This window comes from Poromitra crassiceps (assembly GCF_964638095.1).
Source record: "Poromitra crassiceps genome assembly, chromosome: 8".
NCBI classification, from domain to species: Eukaryota; Metazoa; Chordata; class Actinopteri; order Beryciformes; family Melamphaidae; genus Poromitra; species Poromitra crassiceps.
In genome coordinates, this window is record NC_139629.1 from 8215888 (window position 1) to 8223387 (window position 7500).

General features: G+C 42.4%; 1 protein-coding gene across 1 annotated transcript in view; it reads right to left on the minus strand.

Annotated features, from left to right (window-relative positions):
* kcnh3 (potassium voltage-gated channel, subfamily H (eag-related), member 3) overlaps positions 1 to 7500 on the minus strand; it is a gene marked incomplete at both ends in the record, with an annotated part of 204164 nt that overhangs the window by 33959 nt on the left and 162705 nt on the right. The window lies entirely within an intron of this gene.

The following is a 7500-nucleotide window of genomic DNA, read 5'->3' on the forward strand; positions in this document are numbered from 1 at the left end:
CATTCATCCATTGCCCAATAGTTTGTGTGTGTGTGTGTGTGTGTGTGTGTGTGTGTGTGTGTGTGTGTGTGTGTGTGTGTGTGTGTGTGTGTGTGTGTGTGTGTGTGTGTGACGTGTGTGTGTGTGTGTGTGTGTGTGTGTGTGTGTGTGTGTGTGTGTGTGTGTGTGTGTGTGTGTGACGTGTGTGTGTGTGTGTGTGTGTGTGTGTGACGTGTGTGTGTGTGTGTCACTGTTTGGAGATGTTCTCAAACAGTGACATCAGCCTGCCAGTATAAACACACTGAGGTGATTGAAGCGCTGTGTGCAGAGTGCCAGTCAAGCAGAGAAACAAACTTGTCTCATGCCTTCTGGTTCTGCCCTTCACTGATGGGATTCTGGGCCAAAATATTTGACTGGTACTCTTAAGGCCTACAAAATAACCCTTCAGCCGGAGGCAGAACTCGCCACCTTCGCCTGCTCGGAGACCTCTCTGGGCCAAAAACTTGAGAAACAACTCACTTCATAATTTTATTTAGCTATTAACTATTTGGGACCCGTTTCTGGCCGACCTCGACGAGGTTGGAGGCGGTGGGTGACTTGCCCAGGTGGATGGGACCCCACGCACAACATTCCTTACCAGCACATAAGCACCCTATATGGACGGTATCAGAACATTATTGTCGATATGTTTTTTTTGTTTGTTTTTTCTTTCCTTTCCTGTGTCTGAGCTTGTTCGTTTGTTTTGTTTGTATTTTGTTAAAATTGAAATTGAAAAAATAAAATACAAAAAAAGAGAAAGTCAATAAAATCGAATCAATTAAAAGAAAAAAAAGAAGAAAAAAAAGCAGAGAAACAAACATTAGAGGATTTCACACCTCACACTAATTACTAATTACTAACTACTTTCTCATTAACATACCTCCACCTCCGCCATCCCGAGGAAGTGTGGACCAGAACTAGGGAATATGTGTGTGTGTGTGTGTGTGTGTGTGTGTGTGTGTGTGTGTGTGTGTGTGTGTGTCTGTTGATAGGTGTGTGATTTTATGATGATTTTTTGGGAATATGGAAGGCAGGCTGGTCTATACATGCTTGGGAAAGTTTTGCCCATATTCCACTATCTCTGTATCATTACAAAGTGCAAATAAATGGCTGCGTCTGTAATGCAAGGAAGCTGAATATCACCTGATACCTGAATAGGTACCTGGTTAATTAGGTAGCTAATTTTAATAATAGGTGACTGAAAAATAACTAGTTTCAGACAGCCTAAAACATAAAAATGACAACTTACTACCTAGAATTGCCACCTAAATTCCTCGTTTCCTCGCGTTACAGACAGAGCCAATAATTATCAGGAACTTGTGATGGGCTATAGCACTAGCAGTCTCATTTGTGATTACTACAGCAGAATAAAATGGAGCTAAAATTGTGATTCCTTTTTCTGCCCCACCCATGCAGTACATATTGTCACATTTTTGTATTGCGATATATAACATTTTACAGGTACCCTAGTTACATATGAACTATTTGTAATTACACATGAACACCAAATGTAATTACACAGTAATTACCAATAGTTATAAATGAAGTTCATATGTAGTTACATTGTAACAGACCTGTAAAATGGAGTGAGTCTGTTCAACTGTAGTTCATATGTAGTTACATTGTAACAGACCTGTAAAATGGAGTGAGTCTGTTCAACTGTAGTTCATGTGTAGTTACATTGTAACGGACCTGTAAAATGGAGTGAGTCTGTTCAACTGTAGTTCATATGTAGTTACATGGTAACAGACCTGTAAAGTGGAGTGAGTCTGTTCAACTGTAGGTCATATGTAGTTACATGGTACCGGACCTGTAAAGTGGAGTGAGTCTATTCAACTGTAGTTCATATGTAGTTACATGGTACCGGACCTGTAAAGTGGAGTGAGTCTATTTAACTGTAGGTCATATGTAGTTACATGGTACCGGACCTGTAAAGAAGCTCTGGCCTGGGACAGAGATTGCTAAAACCCAGTGGTGGATTCGAACCACTGAACTTCAGATTGCAAAGCAAGCGGCTTTAACCACTCAGCCATGAGGGCTTTCCATCTTTCTTAGTGGAGTTTGGGAGGATAACTGTATGTCAGTCACATGTAGTTTGTCACTTCCTAGCTTTATTATAAGCATAGACTTGGGGGGAAATGTTGATACTTTGTTAGTTGTAGCTTGAAAGACAGGCAATATTGATTAATGTGAATGCATTTCTGCAGTGTGACTGTGCCAGCCCCCCCCCCCCCCCTCCCCCCCATGAGCTGTAAATGGCTCGTGGGGCTATTTACACCACAATTCAGAAAATTATTAGAATGAATTTTTTTATTTAAAATCTTTAAATATAACTAAATGTTTCTAGAGCACAGTTCATACAATTTATTTAGCAAATAGGGGGGAGTTCCCCCCTTATGCGGATTAGGGGATTTATAGACTTTGGGGGGGGGGGGGGGTGGGGGTTGGGGGGCTGGGCTGGGTATAGACTTTGGGGAGAGATGATCCGGGGGTCTGGTGACCAAAGGGGTCTTTGAGGGGCTTCGACTGGGTCCCCAACAAATTGAGAAATTGGGAAATTGATGGGGAAATGACTCATTTACAATAAGCTAACAATTAGAATGTAGAAGAATGGCTATTTTGATTTTGATTACTGTTACCTCTATATCTACAATACTTTTATTAGAATTTTTGTATGGGAATTCTGGACAAAATCATACCTACAACTAAATAAAGTATCAATATTTCCCCCCAAGTCTCTGTGTATAATAACAAAGCTATGAAGTGACAGCAACTACATCTGACTGACATACAGTTATCCTCTTAAACTCCACCATCAAATTTGGAAAGCCCTCGTGGCTGAGTGGTTAAAGCCGCCTGCTTTGCAATCAGAAGTTCAGTGGTTCGAATCCACCACTGGGTTTTAGCAATCTCTGTCCCAGCCGGGAGCTTATTTACAGGTCCAGGTCTGGTACCATGTAACTACATATGACCTACAGTTGAACAGACTCACTCCACTTTACAGGTCCGGTACCATGTAACTACATATGAACTACAGTTGAACAGTCTCACTCCACTTTACAGGTCCGGTACCATGTAACTACATATGACCTACAGTTGAACAGACTCACTCCACTTTACAGGTCTGTTACAATGTAACTACATATGAACTACAGTTGAACAGACTCACTCCATTTTACAGGTCTGTTACAATGTAACTACATATGAACTACAGTTGAACAGACTCACTCCATTTTACAGGTCTGTTACAATGTAACTACATATGAACTTCATTTATAACTATTGGTAATTACTGTGTAATTACATTTGGTGTTCATGTGTAATTACAAATAGTTCATATGTAACTAGGGTACCTGTAAAATAAAGGGTTACCCATTTTTATATATTGTTCCATCCCTAGTGGTATGGTGAAGGTACTATCACCTTGGGTTGTGTAATACGTTTACCAATACAGTAACTTTCATGGCAAATAGACTTGTTTTAGATAATTTGTCAGAATCTGCTTTGTCAAACCCATACTTGCCTATTTACAATTTGCTTTGTTTGTGATTGTTTATGTGCTAGAAGTGTGATTTTCACACCTGCTTCATAATGATAGTGAATGGAGAAAGAGACAAATGTAATTTTCCAATTGCCTTTGCTGAGTTCTTTTGCCAAGACAGGCATGAAGCGATCAAAACATGGTGATCATAATTCTGTGAATCAAGTCAATCGAAAAAAGACTCATAATATTGATGGTTTTATATCATGGACTCCTTTGAAACACAAACAAAAACATTAGAAAGTTCTTCTGTGCTGTAAACCCTTCATGGAGGCTACACAGTATTGCTCTGTAGCAGCCCCTCCGCCTCTGTCCATGGTGCTGATCTCTCCTCCTCTGCCAAGGCCAGCTGAACTCACTCTGCCTCTGTCCATGGTCCCGATCTGACATGTGCCTCAACAAGTGATTTTTGAAAACTTAACTAGCCTCTTGTGTGGTCCTCTGCTGTGGGCTTTGAGAGAGATTACTACACACATTCTGTCATTAAAAGCCTGGTGCCGGCTCAGCGTCTCTAATGCTGACCACTGGGGTCGTGTCTGTTGACCTCTGTTACAAAAAGCCACCTGACCTGTGTGAGCGACACTGCTGTTGCTCCTCCCACTGCCTCATTTACCTGTGTGAGCAACACTGCTGCTGCTCCTCCCACTGCCTCATTTAACTAACTACTAACTTGGCCAATTGTTAGAAACATGAACAAAAAACAAAAACTATAATCTCTAAGAATGCAAAGAAATGTAACTGGCTCGTTAAAACGCGCATTCCAGGGATATCGTATTTACAGCGATAATGGCGCGCGCATCCGAGAGCTTGGTTGTCAGGGGTCGCACTTCGGAGATTCCAGGCCGACGTGCTGCACTCTCCGCTCGGCAACACGAAGGCAGCTGGCTGCCTGTGGCTCGCTGAGCTCCACTCAGCCACTAACCTCCCGTCAAAAGGCTCTTCCCGAGGGGAGCGCCACAACAAACTGAATCCCACTTGATTTGGAGGCAGAACACGCCAGGATTGGCCAAAGCCCAATCCTGTCCCCAGAATTGTCAAATAAAATCATCGACATGATACTATGACCCGCCTCTCAACCTGTCATCTTAGACAAACTATGTTTTCAGTCGGGAGAGGGGTGTGGCCTCAGCCAAGATGGCAGCTTAGCCTAAAAGACTCCGACAACCGCACGTTATTTTGATTAAAAACCCCACGAAAGCACTGGGTAAGGTGAAAAAGTTTTGTGACATCGATTATGTCAAACGACTCTACGAAGAAATCATACGAAATATTTACTAGAGCACGCGCGGCAAGCAGTATAACAGCTGAGACAACTCCTCCGACTGATACTAGCAGTAGCACAGACGCTAGCAAGATGGCTAATATAGCAGCGGTGCTAGCTGAGCTGAAATTAATCCGCGCGGATTTCGGAACGAAGTTGGACAGCATCGATAACCGGCTGACGGACGTAGTAAACTCCATAACATCATTGGAGGGCAAAATGATCAACGTGGAACAAGATGTCTCCTCAAACACCAAAAGGATTGACGAAGCTGAAGCGCGCATATCCACAGCGGAGGACCAGCTGCGGAAGGCCGAAACAGAGTTAACGTCAGCCGCCAAGCGCATAGCCTACCTCGAGTCAAAGACAGACGACCTGGAGAACAGGGGACGGAGGAAGAACCTGAGGCTCTTTGGTTTACGCGAAGGAGCTGAAGGGACCCGACCACTCTTTGACTTTGTAAACGATATGCTGCCACAGTGGCTTGGCCTGACCCCGGATAAAACCTTCACTCTCGAGCGTGTCCATCGCACCCTGGGACCAGCAAAGCCTAACCAAAGCAAAGCGGTCCTCATCCGCTTTCTGAAGTTCCAGGAGAAAGAATCAGTCTATCGGGGAACAAGACGGCGAGACATCACACACGACGGAGCCAAGATTTCGTTTGCCCAAGATCTTTCAGCAGAAACAGTCCGAGTCCGACGCGGATTCAACACTGTTACGCAGCTATTTGTTGACATGGGAGCCTTCCGAGGCTTCCAATACAACCCGTGCAAGATCAGAGTGCTACATGGAGGGAGGATTCATCTCTTCTCAACACCACAAGATGCCGAAAAGTTTCATCATGACATCAAGTAGCGTTCAACGCGCAACACTACGGTAAATCCACTAACGATCACTGAATCCGATCATAACAAACTTTGAGACTAAGCCGGAAGCACAATGATAGGCTGGACAGCTGTTCACTCAGGACTCGGCTATTATTATAGAGTCTCAAATAATGAATGTATTGTGGATTAGGTTACTTGCACTATGTTTCAGGCTTGAATAAGCTCTAATAGATGGTAGCTGTATATACTTTTTGTTATATATTTTTATTTTATTTTTTATTTTTACCAGCAAGTTGAAGGTGCGCTACTATTCAGTTATTCAGTTATTATTTCAATTAGAAAGGGGTTAACGTGAACACATGATGTGCGGTTGTTGGTCATTGATGGTTCTCCTGTTCAGAGCTGAGTCCATGCAGCCTAGCTGCTCCTCAAAGGAGTGTGGATCAGCGTCTCTCTCATGTCCATACACAGAAGGGGGAAGTATAGCACTTCGTTTGGGGAAGTGTGGGTGGTGGGGTGGGGGGGGGGGGGGGGGGGGGCAGTTTACGTCATTTTGTGTGGGTGTGTGTGTGTGTGTGTGTGTGTGTGTGTGTGTGTGCGTGTGTGTGTGTGTGCGTGCGTGTGCTTGCACCAAAAGAAAAAGAGAATGCAATTTCATGACTTTATACTATGCCAAGATAATCATTTACTGTGAGGACAAACATGGGAAGTAGTTTGGATATTAATATTGCAAGTTGGAATGTGCGGGGAATGAGAAAGCTGGCTAAATTGAAGCAGGTATTGAACAGGTTAAAACATCTCAAATCTAAAATAGTCTTTCTACAGGAATCGCATCTGACTCCTTCAGACATACATCAACTGAGTAAAAGATGGCCAGGCCAAGTATTTCATGCTTCATACAATACCTATGCAAGGGGTGTAGTTGTTCTCATTCACCGTTCAATTCCATTTCAAATGACAAAAATTACCCAGGACACGTATGGAAGGTATATTATTGTCCAGGGTAATATTTTGTCACAGAAACTGAATCTTGTAAATATCTATGGTCCAAATGAGGACAACCCATCATTTTTTGAAAGATTATTTCTCACTGTGTCTGCCTTAGAGGGACTCAATGTCATCGGAGGGGATTTTAATTGTACCATTGACCCAGTACTGGATAGATCCACCCAAATTGATGTAACTCATGTACAAACTAGAAAAACACTGACTAATTATATGAGGGACCTGAGGTTGATTGAAGTCTGGAGAGCGCAGAATCCAAGTAAAAGGGAATACTCTTGTTATTCAAGTTCATATAAAACTCATTCACGCATTGATTATTTTCTAATCTCCATGGAATTAATGTCTAAAGTTAAAAAATGCTGGTACAACAGTATAGTAATTAGTGACCATGCAACAGTGTCTATGGAAATACATCTGGGTGGACTGGAGCGGTGTTCCAGGTGGAGACTGCAAGTTTATCTGTTACAGGATCCAGGCTTTGTTAAATTTATGGAGAACTGCATTGACAAATATTTTCAACTAAATACGGACGAAACCACAGCCAGCATTAGATGGGAGGCATTTAAAGCCTATATAAGGGGAGAAATTATTAGCTACACAAGTTCCAAAACCAAACGGCAAAACCAAGAATTACAAACATTAGAAAACCAAATTAAAGAGGTAGAGACCGAAATTTATAAAGACAATGACCCCCAAAAATTACATTACCTATCCATAATGAGAGCTAAATATGATAAATTGACAACAGACAAAGTGGCTAAAAGTTTGATGTGGACTAAACAAACATACTATGACCAAGGAGAAAAAGCCGGTAAATTACTGGCCTGGAGGGTAAAGAAAATGCAGTC